This window comes from Onychostoma macrolepis, chromosome 07 (genome assembly GCF_012432095.1).
Source record: "Onychostoma macrolepis isolate SWU-2019 chromosome 07, ASM1243209v1, whole genome shotgun sequence".
Lineage (NCBI taxonomy): Eukaryota > Metazoa > Chordata > Actinopteri > Cypriniformes > Cyprinidae > Onychostoma > Onychostoma macrolepis.
The window spans coordinates 35,766,432-35,789,119 of NC_081161.1; the positions used below are offsets into that span (position 1 = coordinate 35,766,432).

The 22,688-nt window shown below is 36.8% G+C and overlaps 1 protein-coding gene across 6 annotated transcripts in view; it reads left to right on the forward strand.

The window, feature by feature from the left end:
* nlgn2a (neuroligin 2a) overlaps positions 1–22,688 on the forward strand; it is a 198,990-nt gene that overhangs the window by 30,065 nt on the left and 146,237 nt on the right. The window lies entirely within an intron of this gene.

Genomic DNA, 22,688 nt, shown 5'->3' on the forward strand with positions numbered 1-22,688 from the left:
GCTAGAGTTCAGTTGTAAGTATAGTGTGTTAATTGCAATATCAATAGTTACTGAATTCAGAAAATATAAAAACAGCCATTTGTCTCTTTCACTGTTTGAACATTTGCTCGGACGCACAAAGCTGTGTTGCGTAGGTGGATAATGCAAGTTTGTATGCGGTGATGTCTATGAAATTCTGTTGGATTTTTTTCAACAATGTTATTGTCTGCCAGGTGAGTGTGATTGCTTACAAAATAAAAACACATTATCATTAGCAAGCACCGCTCTTAAAAAGGGCAAAAAAGCCTTTCCTCCCCAAAAAAGCCATTTACCCGCACTAAGAATAATGGGCACCTGGCAGTTGGTTGTGGTGCATCAGATATTGCAGCTTGTTCTGCCAGCACTACCAATTTCAGAGCGACAGTCATTTGGGACAAAGTCTGCTGCATCAGAGACACAGACACGTTAACACCCTGCTGGACAGCGGAGGATGTTAATGTCACTCACTGAGAGGCTCATGGGAATGGCACATAATATGTTGCAGCTTTTTTTGTTCACAGCACATGGGATAGCATAACCCAATGAAGTGGGGTGTCACTTATGCTAACCCCACGGCTGGCTAAAACAACAGAGACAAAGGGAAGATACGAGATGGGCATACGTTTTTGGAAGTGGCAAGGGAAATTACATTTGAGCCGGGGAGGGTGGAAATAAATACAAGTCAGCAGATTTTTTTTTGTGAGGGAACTAAACATGTTTCCAAGGATCAGGCTAATTCTTTGAAAATCATGCCTCTCATCTGTGAAAAGAGGAATCGCATGATCTTGATAGTCTCTCTCCTGCTGTAAAAAGTCAGCCCATTTTAATTGGCTCCTTAAATTATTTTAAATCATAGTGGTGCCAAAGTTACAACCTGCGGTGATAAGTATATTGTAGAGCTTTGACCTCATTTAATGCAACTATGAATAAAATCAATTTGGAACTCTTTTAATTGAGTAGAAGTGTCAGAGATGATTGTGGCAAGTTAAAGGTGAAGATGGAAAGGTTTATAACATCATGATGAAAACATCTTTGTATTGATCTCGTTTTTGGAGGGAAGATTTTTCTTTCACTCTCACACACCTTTATGTTTATTTGAATTATTGAACCCTTGCCTTATAAATTCCTTGTTAGTTAATCACACAGAGCAGGTTCATGCATCAAGGAAGCACAGAGGCAGCAATCTCAGAGCTTTCAAACATAATGAATCATTTGTAAGCCTTTCTTGAAGCCCATCAGATGAAATGTCAGCAGTTTTAATATTAATTTCAATGCCAATACGGCCAATGTAAACAACGTTGTAATAACAGAAGACTACATTTCCCATGACCACCCCTCATTCTTGCAGCTTTTCTTTGCTCTTTCACCTCTCTTCCCTCGTTCACGCCGCTCAGTCTCTTTGCTTAATTAACCATTGATCAGCATGCTCATAAATTAGGCCTCCAGAGAAAGGCTTTCTAAGCCTCCTACTTCATCCATTCTTCCCTGTAATTCAATAGACGGGGCTCGAACTGCTGCGTTTAACCACAGATGTGTCATTTTTAATGGACCGAGGGACATTTTTCACTTCCTTAACCTTTTCTTATTGTCTTTTTGAAACCTTGTTTGTTATTTGTAGATGTATGCGCTTTCCTTCGGGGCCATAAAAGGTTAATCAGCAATATTTTCATTCATTTCTTCCACTGGGATGGGGGTTGAGGTTTGAGCTTCAGTCTAATTAGGATAGACTGGTATCCCCCTCATCCAAACCAGCTCGCTTCCCACTTAACTATTAGCCTATTCTTCACACACACACACACACACACACACACACACACACACACACACATACTCACACATACACGCCGTGTCAGAACCTAATGAGCCAAGCCAGTTGCTAAATGGATCAGGACCAGGAACATGTGTCTGTGGGGGCAATCAGCAGACATGATTTAGTGGGGCGAGGCCTCCCTGAGCCGCCAAACTCCGGGTTTAATGCTTAGATGTCCTCAGAGGGGACTATACAGCCCTGTGAAGCACATTAGCATGTCCATTTCACCATATCTCTAATAAGCTAAATGCATCACAGTGTTGCTGTGATGTATGGAGGAGTTATTTTGTTCAGTTCAGGAGGGGAATCTTCTAATGGCGGTCCGTTGTCGTTGTTCGATGAGGAAAATATAATGAGTCAGGCATCCAGATCATTTGTATCACCTTGCTGTAGTTCACATGCTGGAATTTCTATTTCCATTTGTTTCTCTCCTTTCTTCTGCAGAAGGATGTTATCTGGTGTACAAATGAGGGCGGTTCAATAAAAGCGTATTGAGTTGCCTCACTCATTGATAATTTTGTAGCTCCTCCGAACAATTGTTTAGTTCTTGAGTGTGTAACGCCACGCTTCAGTTATAGAGTAGTGATATTCCTTTAAACAATGAATAGACTTGTTTTTTCCTGTATTACCGAGATTATAGAGGAAATGTGTTTTTTTGTTTGTTGTTTTCTGTTTTTCTGTTATGATGTCTCCCCCCCCCCCCATTTAATGAAAATATAAAACATGCGGTTGGGCAACGGTTCAGGACCCAAATATTACATTGGTCATGAAATGGCGATCCAAAATTGCACCGAACAGAACTGTTTATCAGGCAAAAATGTATAACAGACTACTGAAATGTATTACTTAGTTTCATAATGTCACTTGTATTTTTATAATTTTAATAATTATTAATAATTCTCCAACAAAATACATTGTGGTTGTCACAAATTTTATTTATTTATGTTATAAGTTTAAATATATGATAACACTTTAGAATAGGGAACACTTATTAACTATTAACTACGACTTTTCCCTCAATAAATTCCTAATTTGCTGCTTATTAATAGTTAGTAAGGTAGTTGTTAAGTTTAGGTATTGGGTAGGATTAGGGATGCAGAATAAGGTCATGTAGAATAAGGCATTAATATGTGCTTAATTACTACTAATAAATGCCTAATATTCTATTAATATGTATTCTAATTAGCAACTAGTTAAGAGACCTTAAAATAAAATATTACCAAATATATTTATTGTAGTCTTTTGTAGACTGAATAATTTAAAGATACTCCATCATTCAAAAGTTTGGGATCATTAAAATATATTTTTATAAAAAAAATGTAAAAATAGGTGCATTAAATTGATCAAAAGTGACAATAAAGACTTGTTACAAAAATACATTTCAAATAAATGCTGTTCTTTGAGACATTCTATTCATCAAAGTGTCCTGAAAAAATATATATTTTACAATTTCTACGAAAATATAGCAGCACAGCAGCTGATAGTAATAACAAGATAAGTTTCAGTTTCATTTCAGTGATTCATGATTTAATCATATTCGAATGATTATTGAAGGATCACACTGAAGACTGGCTGCTAAAAATTCCGCTTTGCTATCACAGGAATAAATTACGTTTTAAATGCAACCTTGGTGAACAGAAGAGACTTCTTTCAAAAACATACAAAAATTTTACCCCAAACTTTTAAATGGTAGTGTATGTAAAGCATTTTGTTTAAATGTTAATACTACTTATTTTGTTCCTGTTACTGTAGCTTTAAAAGCACGGCACTAGTAAAGTCAAGGTCATGAGTGTGATTCTCTGGGAATGAACCTGTGAGATGTATATCTTGAATGCAATGAATGTCAATATACACGAGTCTCCCAAATGCATATATAAATAATTTTATATCTGTAACTATGGATGGTTATTTGCTTAGCTACATTTAGTTATTTGCATTCAGCATTGTTTTTTGTTTTTTTCCTTCTGTCGTTGACCCCATCAGATCGGAGCAGTTGAGAACCTCTGCTGTCGCGAATGGATATTTTGTCTTCGCAGTGGTTGGGTTCTGGCAGGTACAATGAAAAGCAAATCAACACCATACACTGGGTGTACATGCACATTTCCACCTATTTGATTGATGGCGGGGGCAAAGAAGCTAAATGAAATCTGTCAAATGAACTTAGCATCACAGTTTTAGTTGTTCAGTCTCTCACTTTCCTATAACCTCATGATGTTATTGTACACCATGTAACCAGACGCAGTGCAATAAAGTGGCAGGCCGTAAAAGCTATATTCTCCATGAAAATCATAGTTTTTGTCCTAACCAGCCATGACTGCATCAAGCGACAGAACACTTTGTTGGTTTTTTGGATTCTATTTTTATGGCGTGGCACTAGATAGCCCCGCCCACTGTGAAATCCCATTGGATGAAATCCCTCTGTACTGCATATTAAACGTTAAAAATATGTTCTGATCACCTGTGATTATATTGCATCGTGCAGCACGTTTGCTTCCAGTACAGACAGACAAATGACTTGTTCCTGGAACTTGTCACTTCGCATCTGGTTAGGACATGGTGTAACAATCCACCTTATATGCCGTGAATGAGGCTGTCAGGATGCTGAGGATTGCTTTAGTAAAGCCTATTTCAGCTTCTCTGTCTGTCACTTCACCTGATTCTCATTTTCTCTATCTTCCTCATCCCCTCTCTCTTCATCTCTCTCCCTTTCATGTGCCCTTCCGAAGCTCGTGTTAACTGCCTGGAGAGTTGCCCGTGTCTCTGGGGAGCACTGTTCACTCTTTCATTCTTGTTTACTGCCGAGGCTACTGCAGGGCCACTCTCCCTCCATTACTAGATTGCTGACTGCCGTCAAAAAGGCCGAAAGGTTGAGATCTTTCCCACAGATCTGCTGAGATATTTCTGCAAGCACGTGCTATGGCTGGGGTGCCCATCCACCAGTGTGAGTTGAATTGGGAATGCCTTTCAATTCCTGAATTTTAACTGAGGTAGCATGATGTGTAATTGCAATTCAAATTTGAATGTAAGGAAGTAGATTTAAAATGAACTGAAATCCTTTAAACTGTTTTTTTTTAACTATATCTAGGAAAGTAAAGTTCATCAAGGTCAAACCCTGAATGTTGCCTTGCCAAACATTGTTTTAAAAGTTTTAGGTTTGAAGGTTAACATGCCTCACAAACAGAGAGACAAGCTGCAGACCTATATTAAAACAGACATAGTAGCTCCTGAGAAGCATTCATGGTATTACTGTAGTCCTGTTTGGCAGTGAAAGGCCTGTTTTTGAGGATCAGGTATAAGGTGACTATGAACATATGGCAGACAGGCTGTTAGTCACAGGACAATGCTAAATTTGTAGACCGTCTGCAGCAAGGAGGCTTAATGGGAACCAACCCAACAATGCCACCTACAACATAAAAGTACGAGGGGACTGGAAATTTGAGGCTCTATTCATCTCTTGAGAGCTTAACTTTGCTAGACAGCCTCCGTTCTGCTGTGTCTACACATTCTGCCTTCTGTCTTTATTTCTTCACAAGCAACAGTCATTGTAATGATGTATGAATGGGATGTTGTATTGTACTGCAGGGCATTGGACAGTGAAGTTTCATTTGCTCACATGAATCTATATTACAGACCGCCAACCTGGGACAGGATTATAGCACATTGCTGTCAAATGAAAAACACACTGGAATAAGATTAAATGTGACTGTGCAAAATAATATTTTTTTAAAGGTAAAGTGGATTGTTATAAAAGACTGCAATCCTGATGATAGTGTTGAGGAGGAGAAAGTGTTATTTCACTGTTATATCAAATCATCAAGCAAGGGCAAATACCGTTTTTTGTAAAGCTTCAATCTGCAGTCAATATGCAATCAAAAAGATATGTACTTTCTTATCACACATTTCTGGTCTTATTGTGAATGATTTATAGTTGCATGTTATTACAAAGAGAGAAAAATATTTGTCTATGTAGTATTTCAACAAAATGTAGTACTTTATTTTCCACTGACATCACTTATATTAACCAACAGCCAAGTAGTTATTTGCTTTAGCAAACTGACAATCAGATATGGATTCATTCTGGGATGAAATTTAAATTGATTCTTTGGGGATAAAATCAAGTACAGTGCTACTTTTTCTTTTTCCTTTTAAAACCATTTTCACTCATAAATATGATACATTGAAGGTACATGGAAGGTTTTTTGAAGGTGTAGTTCATAACTTTTCTTTAAAAAACAACCTTTTCTGAACACATGAAACAAATCATAATTTTGTTATTTATCTGTAAACACAATTATATTGCTATAATTAATTATTAATTATATTAAATATTAGTAATATATTAAAATTACAATTCCGTTAATACAGTTAATATATATATATATATATATATATATATATATATATATATATATATATATATTTAATTTACTGTAAAACTGTGGATAGATAGATAGATAGATAGATAGATAGATAGATAGATGGATAGATGGATATTAGATATCAAGATGTTTTGTTATAATTTAAACATAAAGATGATAAAGCATGTTTGTATTGTATTTAAAAACTGTATAAAATATTACTGATCTCTCTTGAAATAGCTTTATACAGCAGTAACCACATTTTAGCCTGAAGTTCTCCCTTTCTATTTTTACCCCAGCTTGTTGTTCCCTCACTGCTCCATATTCACAATCACACACTGGCTTAACATTACTGACCCGAGAGGCACACACAAACATGCGGGAACTACCTCACAGCACTCCGGCCTCTTTGCACCAGCCGATATGGACACTCGGGGCTGTCATTCAGCTCAGAGCCTGGCTGGCCAGAGGGATTGTGGGTAAAGGAGCGCTCTCGGGCGGGCGTCTCATCTGTCATCCACTGCGTGTCAGTGATGGAGCGAGTGTGTGTTGCCATATAATCGCACGGGGTGCATGTCCCATTATACTCAACATCAGCACACCCTACACAGAATAAACAGCCCGGCACTTTGATGAAGAAAAACGACAGGCACCCTGGAGTGAGAGCTTTAGAAAATGAATGAAAAGAGGGGGAAAAGGAGAGATAGTGGAAAGGGGAAAAAGTGCTCAGCACCAGGGGTTTTTATTGTAAGTTGCTTTGGTACACAAGCGCTTTCTAGGAATATAAGTGTAAATGTTAACATAATCTGCTAGGCAGAAGTACACACACATAACGCATGCTAAACGTAGTTTGTGATGGCAGATAAATGCCCACACACATGCAAGCTGTATGCAATTGGGAAATGCTTACACGCGCTTCACAAAACCCAGTCTGCACACATACACACACACACACTGTCTCGCACACCCTCGAGGGCGTTTTAAATATCTATGCGGTTGACTGTGCCATAATTGTTCAGTGATACAGGTGTTATTCGCATTGCCATGCAAGCTAGGGCATCTCATAGAAAATGAACAGTTTGACAAGAGCATGATGATTCGCCTGCGGTTGATTGGCACTAATTATCCACGTCTCTCTTATTTTTTTATTTTATTTTTTTATTTTTTCAAGCTACTCGGGCTAAATGCACCTGCCAATCAAAGCAAAATAACACCATTAAGGCATTTTCAGTTGAAGCATGTAGGTCAAGTAGACCATGTGCTATGAGAGCGTTTTCATTTAAACAAACACTCACAATCAGGCCCTGGCACCAATCGAACACCTGTAGTGTGGAAAAAGGGCAAGTGGGAGACAGTGGCTTTTGGAAACTATTTTTGGTTACACATGCAGACAAAATATACATATTTAGTACCTTTTGAAAGGGTCCTGCCCCAGTGACAGTACCTTTTTATTTTCTGAGATCGTATAATGCCCCATAGATGTATGAAGCCCATACATTCAGAGGACATGTGCACCATCTGTATTTCTGTTACACATTTGTTTTTATACCAAGACTATTGTTTGTACAGAATACTTATGGCATTTGTTTTTTATCAGGATTATGTTCTGTCATTACATCTTTGATTCATTAGACTTATTGAGACAGATAAGTTTTGATCTTTTTGACTGGTAAATTAAAAGAACTGGTTCATAAATCATTCGTTTATGAATCAGACTGCACTTGCTGTGCGTTTATTTTTAATTTTTTTACTTTGTTGTTTTTTTATGGTCTGAGGTTGCTTTCAACTTTGCAGTCAAATCAAAGATCTGTCATATAAGTGAGCAGATTTGCTTGTGTGATCATCGGGGCAAGGCGACTGTAATGTCACACATGATTAAAGGAACTTGGGTTGCTTAGGGGAAGGCGACTGCTGCTGTTTGTGGTGGTACGATTTGTGTTAATATGGAATGAAAGTTTGCCACCATAATGTCACGTTTCATTGCAGTTTGCTAATGAATTATATTCACACAGCAGATTTGGTGCTAAAATGGACTGTATGTCTGCCTCTATGACACGGGTAAAATCAATCTATCAGCCCACAGGCCACGTTTGGCCCACAAGATTTAATTTTATTAGTTCAACTTTAAATCTGGGCTTTAAATTCAGCAGGTTGGTTTTTGGCTTTTTCATGTTTCACAGGAAAAAAAAAGAAAATAACTAAATATATATTGTGAATATGATTACAATTTAAAATAAAAATTTTCAATTTTAATATATTTTTTAAATGTATCTTATTCCTGTGATGGCAAATCTGATTTTTCATCATCCATTACTTCAGTCTTTAATGTCACACAATCCTTTAGAAATAATTCTAATATGCTGATTTGGTACTCAAGTAGCATACAGTAACTTAAAAGGATAGTTCACCCCAAAAAACATCTGTCATTAATTACTCACACTAATGTTGTTCCAAACCCGTAAGACCTTCCTTCATCTTTGGAACACAAATTAAGATATTTTTGATAAAATCTGAGAGCTTTCTGACCCTGCATAGATAGCAACACAACTGACGCATTCAAGGCCCAGAAATGAAGTAAGGTAGTAACCCTAAACTTTTGAACAGTCACAGTCATATCACCTTGGGTGAACAGCAGTACACAATAAAGCGCTATATAAATGCCTGATTCATTCATTCATTCATTCATTCAGTAGTGTGTATATATTTCTACATTCTATTTTTTAAATAAACAAATATGAAATATGTAATGTAATGTGTGTTGTAAAGATCGCGAATGAAAACAAATGAAAAAGAAAAGCTAACAGCAGCATGATCGTGACTGTCATGTTAGCCTGATGGGACCAAACTTCCTCTGTAAGTGATTTTAAAACATAAGACAGTACCCAGATTTGAAGACTACAATAAGATTTCACTTCTACTGATAATAACATTTTGGTAGGCTACTATGAGTTGGATAGCCTAATTGTTATATAATTCAGATGGGCTACCTGTTATTTCAATGGTATATCAAAATTTTCCAATGTCATTGTTGGTACATTTTACCAGTATTTACCATACTTTCAAAACAAAAATTAGAATTGGAAAAATATGCAATATGAAAATAATTTAAGAATAAATGTGTTTTACAGAGAGAGAAAAAAAAAAGAAAAGAAAAAAAAATTTTGGTTTTGGTTTTCAAAAAGCCTTTTTCCAACAGGTACATCTGGAAAAAGGGGGGTTGTCTTATAATCAGGGTCGTCTTATATTCAGGACAATACGGTATTTAATTTTTTTAGGCCTGCAACCATGCAACATTGTGTCCCAAATCGCTCTCTTATTCACACATTCACTATTCCCTACAAAATGAATGCCACTATACAGTGAATAGAAAGCATAATTTTTCTCCATACTCGATGCAAGCAGTGCCAACAATCTCCGATGTCATTAGTCCTATATATAGTTAAAGGCGAGAGTAGTAAAACTCTGCATTTTTCATAACTGTTTAAAAGGCTGTCAGTGGAGACCTCCACCTGGCTAGTGGCTCCCAGGTAATGCGTGAGCGTGTGACCCTTGTTTTAAAAGCTCTTAAGAGTTTTCCGGTATTTAATTTGATGTTTATCTTTGTCCTCTCTCACTGTATTGATATATCAGTCGAGCAGCAGTGTAGTCCTCGAGTTTAGTATCCTGGAGTGCACAGGAGAAGACATTTAGCATAGAGAAACTGTTGCCGCATAATAGAATTGACACAAAATGGCAATTCACTTCACAGATCAATTGTTGAATCACGCTAAAGTAAATGCCACCCCCTGAGGTTGTTTTAGTTTTTCCAAGAGCTATTCAGGATTGGAACTTGCTAATAGCTTGAGCATATCAGGCCTCCAGTGGTAACGCACCATGGAGAGGCCCACCAATAAATGAATCACGCACACTAAATTAGCATCAAAATTCTCCTACTCACTGCGATAAACTGTTTAAATTTCATCACTCTGAATACGCCAAAGGCTTCATGTTATTTGTGTCTAATTTTTTAAAAATTACATTGGTCAAATGTGATTTAAGGAAGCCGGTTTCCCAGGGTGCTAGAGTGGATTGCATATGAATTTAAATTGGGTTGGTGCATAGAGGATTGGTTTCAGCTATTAGAGAATGGAAGTAAATGTGGAGGTGGAATGGGAAAGGATTATACCCCCTTACCATGACCTGTACGGAGAGAGAGAGTGATGGATTGAAACGGGGGGGAAGGAATGTGCAGAAAGCAAATATAACATGAATGAAGTGAGGGGAGAAAGAGAGGAAGATATGAAGCTGAAGGTTACAAGTGGGGTGTTATACAGTAATGAAAAAGGGTTTGTGGGGAGAGCTGAAAAGAGAAAAATGTTGAAAGAGAGAACAGTATAAAAGGATGATTTCAAGCAAGAACCTGCAAATGAAAGACAGCAAGAGAAAGAGATTATAAAACAACAAAAAGGATTATGGCAAAATGAAGAGTAGAAGGAGAGGAGATGGAAAGAGACAGAAAGACAGTGGACTGATCCAATCTGAGGTAATCGGGTCTGTGGCACTGGGGGTTATTCATGAGCGATCGGGGGAAATGAGACGAGAGAAGTTTGAATCGTCATCGATTGTTACGTGAAGTGCCCCTCCCTTACAAATTCAATTTTATATGGTTACCTCCGCTCATTCCTGTGGTTTATAGCCTCCTCAGATTTGACCTTGGCCACAAGAGAGAGCCTACAGTCATGACGATAAATTTTATATAGAAAGAATATAGTCTGTCCAGTACTAAGCCTTAAAAATGGCCATTTTGTCAGCTGGAAAGTTATTTTAAGGTTTGGAGGTCAGCCTTTGGTTAATGCAGGTTTTGTGTCGAGTAGTGCTTTGAAGTCCATTTTCATGCTGTAAGACTTTCACACAATAAGGTACAACGAGATCGCTCTGTACAAGGGAATCTGTTTTGCCGAATCCAAACGACTAATAGTGCGTGTGATTATTCGCTGTGTTTGAGTTCATTGTATAGAATCTGTTTTTAATGTATATCATTTCTCTCCGGATCTCATAGCTGTCAGGCACCTCATAAGGCACAGCTTGTCTTGTAACAATATGCCTTATTTTTAAGGAATGATATGTATTTGAACAGTCCTGCATGACATGAATGGTAATAATGGTTTGATGCGTAGGGCTACATCATGATATGAAGCTCCACCTCTGCTTATTTTGAAATTGGTGACTGTTAGAGTAGGACTAAGAGCTCTTTTGATCTGTTATTACCTGACCGAGGCAGTGCGCTTAGAACTGGGCAAATGAGATAGAAGCCAAGGCCAGAACCCTTACAATCTGAAAATATGATGAACTGTAATTATTATTTCAGTTATGGTGCTTTCATTTAATTTAATGAAGACTTAAGACATTTTATGCTAACATCAGCTATGCAAGACTCTCCAAAAGTATTAGACCCCAAAAATTATTTGGCCAATTGATTATTTTTTTATTTTTTTGTATTGTTTTAAAAATGAATATCCAAAGAATTTCATTGCATTTGACAACAAAATATTAAACTAATTAGCATATACATACTGTTGAAGAAATTAGATTTCTTAATTTCTTGTAAAAGAAATTAATACTTTATATTTTTTGTTAAAAAAAAGAACAGCATTTATTTATATAAGAAAAAAATGCAAAACAAAATATTAAAAGTTAATTAAAATAGTAAAAAATTATAAAAATGACATTTCATACATTTTAACCTTATTTAAGTGCGTCCGCATGTAAAATTTGGGACCATTATATGCACTTCGCTGTTGTAAAATGACTGTTTGTCTCACAAAAATAGTATTGGTTTAGTGCCTGCAAATGTGACAGCCTAATCGTTGACAATCTTTGATGATTGATCCTCCATTCAAAGCTAACCAATTAATCTCTTCCTCATCAATTCGTCAATTAAAGAGAGCACAAGAGCAGTCGACAAAGTCTCAGAGTCATGGTGTCTCTGGAGAGGACATGGACAGCTGCAATATGGCTACTGTATCTTGAGCAATATTGGCTGAGCAATAGCTTCTAATTCATTTACAGAACATATCAGATTTGTGCTTGTTATGATTATTACACAAGAAATTATCAGGACTTTTATGGTATTTGATTGAAATAACATTAAGTATATTGCTCTTTTGTTCCTGAGACAGTTATTATGATTACTTTATTAGACATATAAACTTTTACTGGCTTTTTGTGCATTGGGGATATTTCAAGTGATGCAAGTAAAGCCATTAAATTAATTATCTGTTCCCTGTAATTCTTTATGAGGTTTTGATGAGACAATGGCACATATGGCGCCAGAGGAAATAAAAAAAGACCCCTCCCCATTGTCTCTTGATCCTTTTTTTCATTTTCTCACTCCCTACTGTGCACATTCTTTTGATCCATCCCTTCATCTTGTATTCAGAAGATTTTGCTATGTGGGAACAACAGACATTGCAGCATGGAGGTCACGGCCCACAGTTATCCACAGGTAGACCAGAAGCCATGGGAGCCAGGTCGATACAATCACGATTCAATTAAATGTGAAGCATAGCACTGTGTCGGCCTAAATACACACGCTATGCATTTAGTTTCTCTTGTATTTCAAGATAGGGGGCAAAACTAGCCTGGCTACTTCTCAGAAGTGGTGTCAGCAGGTGTGTGATGTTCATATCCATGGAGTCAATCAATAGACAGAATGAGAGTGAAAGACGAAAATATTTTAGCAATCTAGACTCAGTACTAACTGAGGAAAATTGTACTGCTCCGTGGTGTCTCTTTCATAGCTCTAAAGAGGTAACTAAGGTCCCAGATGTGTTTAATATCAACTTTCGATTTTACTTCTACTTCTTCCTTTTAAAGGTAATGATATAAAATAAGACACTGTTTAAAACTACACTATTTTGGGATCAGACACGAATACTTTTATTGAGCAAGGATACATTCAGTTTTTCAAAAGTGACAGTAAAGATTTTTACATTGTAACAAATAAGTTCTGTTCTTTTGAACATTTTTTATTCATAAAAGAATCCTGAAAAAAAAAAAAAGCATAGTTTAAACAAAAATAGTAAAACTCTTTACAACATTGATAATTCTTTGGCATCACAGGAATAAGTTACTTTTTAAAATATATTAAAATAGAAAACTGTTATTTTCAATAAAAAATTTTTTACAAATATATATGTATATTTTTAAATTAAATAAATGCAGCAAATTTTACTGATCCTAAACTTTTGAACTGTAGTGTAAGCTATTAGATCAATGTGGACAGTACAGGCTTAATCATATGGTCTTTGATGAGAAATAATTTAGTTCATACTGAGATCTCTTACTTTTGATTGCATACAATTTGAGACAGAGAATTTTGATTTGAAACTGAAGAGATTCTCTTTTATAGAACGGATAGTTCCGGTCCTTGATTCTTATTGGTTGAGCCGCGTTTGAAGCTGTTGTAAATTACTCTATGAACCTACACCTTTGTTTATGTTGTGTGTGGCTTGGCACTTTGTTGCAACCACAACTGTTTCTGAGGAACTACATTGTTTGGTGGAAGAATACTGTTTTTATTAATATCATTACACTTTGTTTTTATTTTGTGAAACAATAATTGCTTTACTAAACCTCTAGAAGAGACATTATTCTTGTCTTAACGTAAGCAATAGTCTCTATTTTGTCTAATTGTTGTCTAGAATAGTTACAATATTAAAGAGAGCTGAATTGTGATTCCCCCAACGCTTCCTCGGGGAAACTACTTCCATGATTCTTGTCTTAATGTAAGCATTACATTACATCACATCACCCTTTGGTCTCCTTTTTGTCTCATTGCTGTCTATTTGTGATTTGTAATCCCCCCCTCCCTTCCTAGTGGAAACTACTTCCGTGACATATGCAAGTTCACTTATTAAATAAAACGTAATTTGATTAAATTTATTCCAATTTGCTGGTAACTGCAGCCGCTTGACCCAGCAGTCATTTTCCTCCTCAGCGTGAGGTGCTATTTATTTCCTTTCATGAACATCTCTCTCGCCCCTGTTTCCAACACCGCGTGATCAGAGCTCTTCCACTCTGTCCTGAAGGGTTTCTCAATGGTCTCTTCAAAGCGCTCTTGCTTCCTCCGAGTGTGAGGTTTCAAATGGTCGGGGGGGGTTAGGTTAAGATGACAGGTGGGGTGAAATGTTGAGAAGTGGGTATTTATCCTCTCTAGCGGTGATGATAATTATGACCAATTGACATCCTCCGTTCCTCTGGAAACCATCCTCTCCAAACCCTTGCGGAGGTTAGTTCTTAAATCGTCTCATTGACAGTCTTCTTCCGAAAGAAGACAGGTTGAATTACATCAGCCGTTTACAGCCTTGTTATTTTAAAGTCTTCAGATGGGACATAGTCTTTTTGCGCTTTATCTGAGATAACCATAACATTTCTTGACAAAGAGAGAGAATTTCAAGGTTCTTGCTGAATCTCAAGAGCAGAAATAGTGAATGTGTGTATAGACGGTGTGTATATATATATATATATATATATATATATATATGGTAAAATTTAAAAAAAAAAAACATACACATGCACACAAAAATACAACTGCTGAGACAGAAATATGTAAATAAGAATGTTAATTACTAACCAAGGATCATACAGCCCAAAATAGCCCATATCATGTAAAGGCCAAAGTATTTGACCACAAGTTATTTTTTCTGAGTTTTGTATCTCTCCTCATATTTGTATTTCTCATTCATTACTGCTGTCTGTCAGCACCTGTCATTGGATTCCTCCCTCGCTGTACACCTCTGTCTCTCTTCCTCATATATCTCTCTCCTTCCTCATGCGCTGATGATTTAGCCAGTGATTTTTTTTCCTCCGTAATGCAATAGAGAACGTGGACTGGTGATTATTCTGCCAGCCATATTGACTCAGCAGCTAGTGCTCAGAGGTGTGCTTTAAATCAAAATAGCCTGTTACTATGGAGGCATCACTGCAGGGCTCCACCTTTTCATGAAGTCCTCATTTCATGCCTTATTTTCCTCAGTCTTTTTTGTCTTTTGCTGTAGGCAAAGACTTTTACTGTGCTTGGTATCCAAATCTCTTTACTTTTTTGATAATCTCTGTCATATTCAATTAGGTTGGATTTTTTGATGTTTCATCCATTTTTCACTTCACTCCTTCTCCTGTGCCATTTTATGTCTTTTCAAGGGTTGTCATGAAGTTTCAGTATTTGATACCAATACCAGTGAAATTTCATGATGATACCAATACTGTATGTTTGTGGTCAACCAATATATATGGGCAAGGCCAATATTTGGCCAGTCAATTTTTGTATTTGGCAGATGTGTCAGAAGCGGGACTTTTATTTTGACAGTGCTGAGAAAGCTCCCATTCTCACTGCTTTAATTATGAAACTAATAACAATAATAATTATAATTACTATTGTTGTTGTTAAATGAATGATAAATATGGTTATAAATAATTAATAAATAATTAAATAATAACTATTATAAAAATTACCTATAAATAAATTAAATTAAAACAATGCCATGTAGCTCAAATATTAGTTAAATATTTCTAAATTAAGTAAATACTGCAATGAATGGTTTTCTCTATTTCTTGTTAATATTGTTAGACAGCAGCATGTCTCTTAGGCTGCATTAACAGTGCAAGGCCTAATGCACAAATCTGATGTTTTAATATTTCTGTACTTTCATTTTTGCATTTCACAACCCTATACACTCACCGGCCACTTTATTAGGTACACCTATTCAATTGCTTTGGTAACACAAATTGCTAATCAGCCAATTACATGGCAGCAACTCAATGCGTTTAGGCATCTAGATGTGGTGAAGACGACTTGCTGAGGTTCAAACCGAGCATCAGAATGGGGAAGAAAGGGAATTTAATGACTTTGAACGTGGAATGGTTGTTGGTGCCAGACAGGCTGGTCTGAGTATTTCAAAAACTGCTGATCTACTGGGATTTTCACGCACAACCATCTCTAGGGTTTACAGAGAATTGTCCGAAAAAGATAAAATATCCAGTGAGCGACAGTTGTGTGGACGAAAATGCCTTGTTGATTTCAGAGGAGAATGGGCAGACTGGTTAGAGATGACAGGCAACAGTAACTCAAATAACCACTCGTTACAACCAAGGTATGCAGAATACCATCTCTGAACGCACAACACGTCGAACCCTGAAGCAGATGGGCTACAGCAGCAGAAGACCAGACCGGGTGCCGCTCCTGTCTGCTAAGAACAGGAAACGGAGGCTACAATTTGCACAGGCTCACCAAAATTGGACAATAGAAGATTGGAAAAACGTTGCCTGGTCTGATGAGTCTCGATTTTTGCTGCGACATTCAGATGGTAGGGTCAGAATTTGGCGTAAAGAACATGAAAGCATGGATCCATCCTGCCTTGTCTCAACGGTTCAGGCTGGTGGTGGTGGTGTAATGGTGTGGGGGATATATTCTTGGCAGACTTTGGGCCCCTTAGTACCAATTGAGCATCGTTTAAACGCCACAGATGTGGTGGAATGGGAGATTCGTATCATGGATGTGCAGCCGACAAATCTGCAGCAACTGTGTGATGTTATCATGTCAATATGGACCAAAATCTCTGAGGAATGTTTCCAACACCTTGTTGAATCTATGCCACAAAGAATTAAGGCAGTTCTGAAGGCAAAAGGGGGTCCAACCCGGTATTAGCAAGGTGTACCTAAGTGGCCAGTGAGTGTATATACCCTAGAAAAGAAAATACTGGTATTGTTACTTTTTTGGTATCTCTACTTTATTCTAAAACCTTCTCTGCCAATATAATTCCTATTTTTTTCCTCCACCTCTTCTGTTTGTTCAGGTGAGCTGTCCTTTTTCTGTCACAGTTTCTGCATATTTTTCTTTCTTTTTCTCCTCTTTACTGTGCAAAGGGGTCAGTGCGAAGAGAGCTGTGAGAAAAGGGATTAAAGAAAAAAGAGAGAAACTACATACAAAGTAGGAAAAAGTAAAATCATAAAAAGCATGGTGTTTAAAACTCTCTCTGCGGAGAGAGAAAGAGATAAATTTGTTGCCGCTATAACAGATGCTAACACATGAGCCACTCTATATTGTTTACTGTTGACTATTTTTACTGTGTCATCTTAGAAACACTATTTAAGTGAAGAAATGGATCTTTCATCACTTGGGATACAACCTGTTTTCTCCACAGATTAGCTAACACCCCCTTTTGTCCACCATCTGCTTGCATGTACCAAGATGATGCTATATGTTAGTATAAGATAAATGCTCATGTTGATTTATGGTAAACCAGTAGATGTAAGTCTGAGAAATTATGTAGTGGAAAGAGGAGCTTCTGGGACAAAAACCAACTGTGATGCATCTCAAACAGTGGAATCTCAAACAAACAATAGTCACAGTGAATTTTGCTATTGCAATTGTTTTGTCTGAACGAGCTTAGAGGATAATTGGATGTAAGATTTGAGTTATATCAACAAGATGTAAATCAAACTCAAGTCACAAATTCAAGCCAAAGTAAATTTACCTCATATTTATTTGTTTTCTCTAGTTGTTCACCAACTGTTTGCACATACTGTATATTAAAACTTACAAAGTTGCGATTGTTGATATTTTCTATTCATCACTTTTCAAAGACAATTCAATAAATTACTATTTCATATTCATAAGCACTCCCAATCCAGTTTAACTAGATATTAAGTGTGCTGAAATATTACTGTGGCTTAATTGCTTAAATTAAAGGGATAGTTCACCCAAAAATGAAAATTCTGTCATCATTTACTCACCCTCAAGTAGTTCCAAACCTGTATGAATGTCTTTGTTCTGCTGAACACAAAGGAAGATATTCTGAAGAATGTGGGAAACGGAGCAGTTTTGGGGCACCATTGACTTCCATAGTATTTTTTTTTTTCCTACTATGGAAGTCAATGGTGCCCCAAAACAGCCTGGTTACAAACTTTCTTCAAAATATCTTAGAACAAAGAAATTCATACAGGTTTGGAACTACTTGAGGGTGAGTAAATGATGACATAATTTTCATTTTTGGGTGAACTACCCCTTTAAATCACTGTAATTCTTTTCTGCACAAACAGGCCTCCTTTCTTTGAAAGTTAGAAAAAACTAAAAATATTTGTATACCACAATTGCTGCCCGTGGACTAATGCAAGTAAATAAAAATTCATTTAAAAGTTATGTTTGCGTACATTTTTATTTATTTTTCAATTGATTTGCCATACAAATTGTGTTTAGCACAGATTTTTGTGGGTGCTTGTAACTTGATTTACATCATTTCTCTAGCAATTTGGCCAGCAAAATGGCATGTACAATGTGTGCAAATAAACAGCGCAATCTGCAGGAGCAATTCCTTGTTAGTGAATTCTCTCCTAAGTGCTTAACGGATTGATTTACAGTCAAATATCCTGATCTTTGAAATGAGCAATGGGTCTGTTGATAGAGATTTGAATCAACAGGAAATTTGAATTTGGCTTGATTATTTTTGACACATAAAACCAATTATTTGGCATGAGCCCTTATACTTGAGTTTGACTTGCAGTTTAGAAACCCACAACTTGGTTACGGCTCTGTGTTATTGTAAGTGTGCCCCTCGCAGCTCAGCTAAGCAGATGAGTCATAATTAGAATTAAGCCTAAATTGGCTTTCATTCCCCCTATACTCAGAGCCGCATGGTGCAAAACAAGCCCAAAATGTCACGACTCATGAATGTGAGAACATTTACATAAATCTGCATAAATTTGAACATCATCACACTGTCACACATTCCCTTCCTGTGGCACTACAGTAAACATCACTGTGTGTTAATCTCAGTTCCACTGCGTGGGTTTTCCCAATGATGATGTGAGATCTTAAAGTTATGTTTTAAATTTATTTTTATGTTGTTGTATTTCCCTGGTAGTTCACTTATAATGTTAGTCATAGGTTTGTGCACCAAAATCAGTCATACTAAGATGGAGCAACAATCCTAACTCACAGTCTGTGAGCTTGCGGTCGGGCTCAATATATTTGGCACCCACTTGTTCCGTTGCAAAGCTGGATTTATATTGTAATGGGTTCACAAAACAAACCATGCTGAAATGTGCTATTCAAATTGTTAATGTCAGGCTTGTTCATGATGCTCATTTCTAATGTTGGGTTTTTGCAGGCTAGGAGCATCTAAAAGTTTGGCAAAATTTCAGACATTTGCACCCTTATTGCTAGTTCTGTCATGACAACTCTCGGAGAGTTTAGCTTGGTAATATAAATTGGCAATTTTAATGTGTTGGTGGTCTTGGTGGAATAGATCTGCTATACGCTGCTGATGCTGTGGCAGAGCAAGGACCGGGACCTGCCAATACATCCACAGACATGCTGCTGTGAGCATGTAGGAAATACTTTTGCTGCACATATAACATATATAACATACACGAAATAACCCCGTAGCAGATCTATACAGATGGAGCTGGGGAAGGTGGGGGGTTTCTGAAGTGCGATGCAACTGCTACCACAAGCACTAGCCAAGTATTTGAATGTTGAACAACAAGCTCATTGGCTGCTGATGCAAAAATAAACCAATCAGCAGAATGATGATGTAATTATATCAGACTGAATTAGAATGCGCCATCTAGAGTTTCATGACAGAACTTTGTATTTAAATACCAGTTTACTTATTGCTCCAATGTCTGTATATTATAGGGCTACCCTCGACTAAGGACTTTCCGGTCGACTAGTAGTCGTTCATTTTAAGCATTAGTTGACTAATCACACGTTTATTAATAAACCATTTAAATCATTATAATGAGCCTTTAATTGCCTAATAAGTGCTCAAGTGCACACATAATGCTTGCCACAGCGCACCGCAGAAACTATGATTATGAATGTGTCAAGGAAAAACAGTAAGGAGGCTTCAATAACATTTTAGTAATTCACTGATAAACAAGTGCTTTCTTTGTTTCACTTTAAGAGATGAACTCGACGACTCGTCATCTTCACAGTAGTGATGCGCCTGTATGCATGTTTCACACGGATTACATAATCGGAGAATATTTGATTTCCATTTGAATTGGTTCATTTGAAAGTAGATATTTCACTCTATATAGATATATTTTTAATGTCTGTAAGGCAAAGATACAGTATACACAGTTTCGTGCTCAAGTTCACAGACCGAGACGGCAGAAAGCGCATCCTGTTTGCTTTCATTATTTTACAAAAGCGCAATGTTTTGTTGTTATTGTGAGTGCACAGAAATAAACGCCGAATCTTTACATATTTGAAAGATGTATTACTCTTATCTGTATGGCCAAAATTTATGGAATATTTTGAGCAAGTGAGCGCACCGGCACCTCCATCTGTCCTGCAGTGAGCACGCTGCTGTTCAGCTTCCGCACAGACGCTTGAATAACGCACATTTCTCTAGGTTAACATGTAAAGTTGCTAACAGTGGCGGCTCGTCGGGGGAGGCACAGCTTCCCCACAATTTTGAGGTGAAAATGGAAGCAGATGGGAGCAGGAATTTAATAAAATTCACAATTCATGCCAGTTCATGTCTCAGAATGTGTATTTTTTTTAATGTAAATTCACAGCTGCAATACCATAAATTGTTACTGAAGTTGGAAAGCGAATCTGCTGATGTAATGGGCTTGGTGCACAAGATGGCGGTGAGCTTCGGCGACGCGAGTGTGTGCATACTTATTTCCGGTCTTGCAACGTTCGCATTTACTGTAAGGGAAACGTGCATACAAAACTTGGCTAGATAGATATAATTAATGATTTTCAAATTAAATAGCGAATAGTGTTATATCAAAGACATGAGAAAACATCCTGCCTACATTATTGCGTACCTCTGTGTGGAAATACATCAAGATACAATGCAGAGATTGCTTCATTCTTTATTCTTTTGATCATATGCTGTTCAGCGTCAGTCTACTCTACGGGGATCTCTTCATTCAAACACAAACCACTCAAATGTGCAATACTGTACATTTTCTGAGAATTAATTTTGTTCTGACTGCTATTTATAAGATCATAAGGTTTGCGACTGTCAAACGAAATGATTTATAACTCTAACTGTACAATTTAACGTAAAGTAATTATGCTATAATTAAAAGATCAGTGTTTGCATTTCCCTGTGTGTTTTCATTTATATTTATCTGTTTTGTGAAAGAACTGTTGCATAAACCATTATCTGTCTATAAGCAGCACACGTATATTTTTACGATTTCTTTTGCATTAATTATCAGATAAAACAAATCTTTAAATTAGTCATGTATTAGTTGTATCCTTTTACAGCCCGTGTTTTTTTTTTTTTTTTCATTAAAAAATGTTTGATGCAAAGTTAACTGTAAAATATTAAAATATGTTGTGAAAATGATGATGGAAACAGTTGATGTATGTGCACAATTGAGAAATGTATATTTACGAAGATCAATCACAGCCCATGTTTCACAAGGTAGTAAATATTTAATAAAAAAAAAAAAAAATAATAATAATCAATCTAATACAAACATTTTCAAATGCACTGGCTCAGTTAACAATTATAGTAGTAATAATAGCAGTGTAGATCTTATTTGCATTTGAAGTGATATTATAAATCCTGTAAACATATATAAGGTAATATTTGTATTTCTCCGGCTCTCTGCACTGGCATTTAGCACAACCGGAAGTATCTATGCACACACTTGCTAAACTGGAAATCCAAGATGGCGGAGATATGCAACTAGCCCATTACAACTGCTAAGTGATAGAGAAGGGGAGGGGGATTTTTTTGGCAAAAAATAAATAAATAAATAGCCAATCAGCATCGAGTGTTCACTTTCAGCGCTGATGAGTGTTGAGAAAAGAAACCTTGCAGGGGAGGCTATAGCCTCTGGTATGTCGACCAATCATCATAAGAGACGTAAATTACGTGATATTAATTTGAACGTCTCCTGCTGCGCTGATAATGTACCAAGTACTTATGATGAGTAGCGTTATTGAATATTTGATCAGCAAAAGATTTACCAAGCTGTCATTCAACACAGACTTTTAAGAAGGATTGGATGTTTGCTTCAAGTGATAGGCCAGGTAAGTGAAATTATATTATCTTGCTGTATGTGTGTCGTTTTCTTTACGTTTTCTGACCAAAAGCAACCAAAAAGCCATTTAAAGTGGTTAAGCAAATAATAATAATAATCGGCAGGGATCCCCAGACTAATACAATTAGTGTGCCTCCTCTATTTTAAAACCCACGAGCCGCTACTGGTTGCTAATACTTACATATTTCAGATGATAAGCCAGTGAGGGCAAGTGAGGGCAGTGTCATTTAATTTTTGACAAGAATGAAATTGAGGGATAGAAGTACAGTGTGTTTAATAGGCTGTACTTTTGTTCAACAACATACTGCTTGTTCATCTGACTATACATCTTTTCAAAACACTTTTATAAACCATTATAACATTATAAACTGGATGCCATTCCTCAAAGCCCTGTATTAATTTGTGTGAAATTCAATATGGCACCTACCCTGACTAAGGTCTATTAGTTT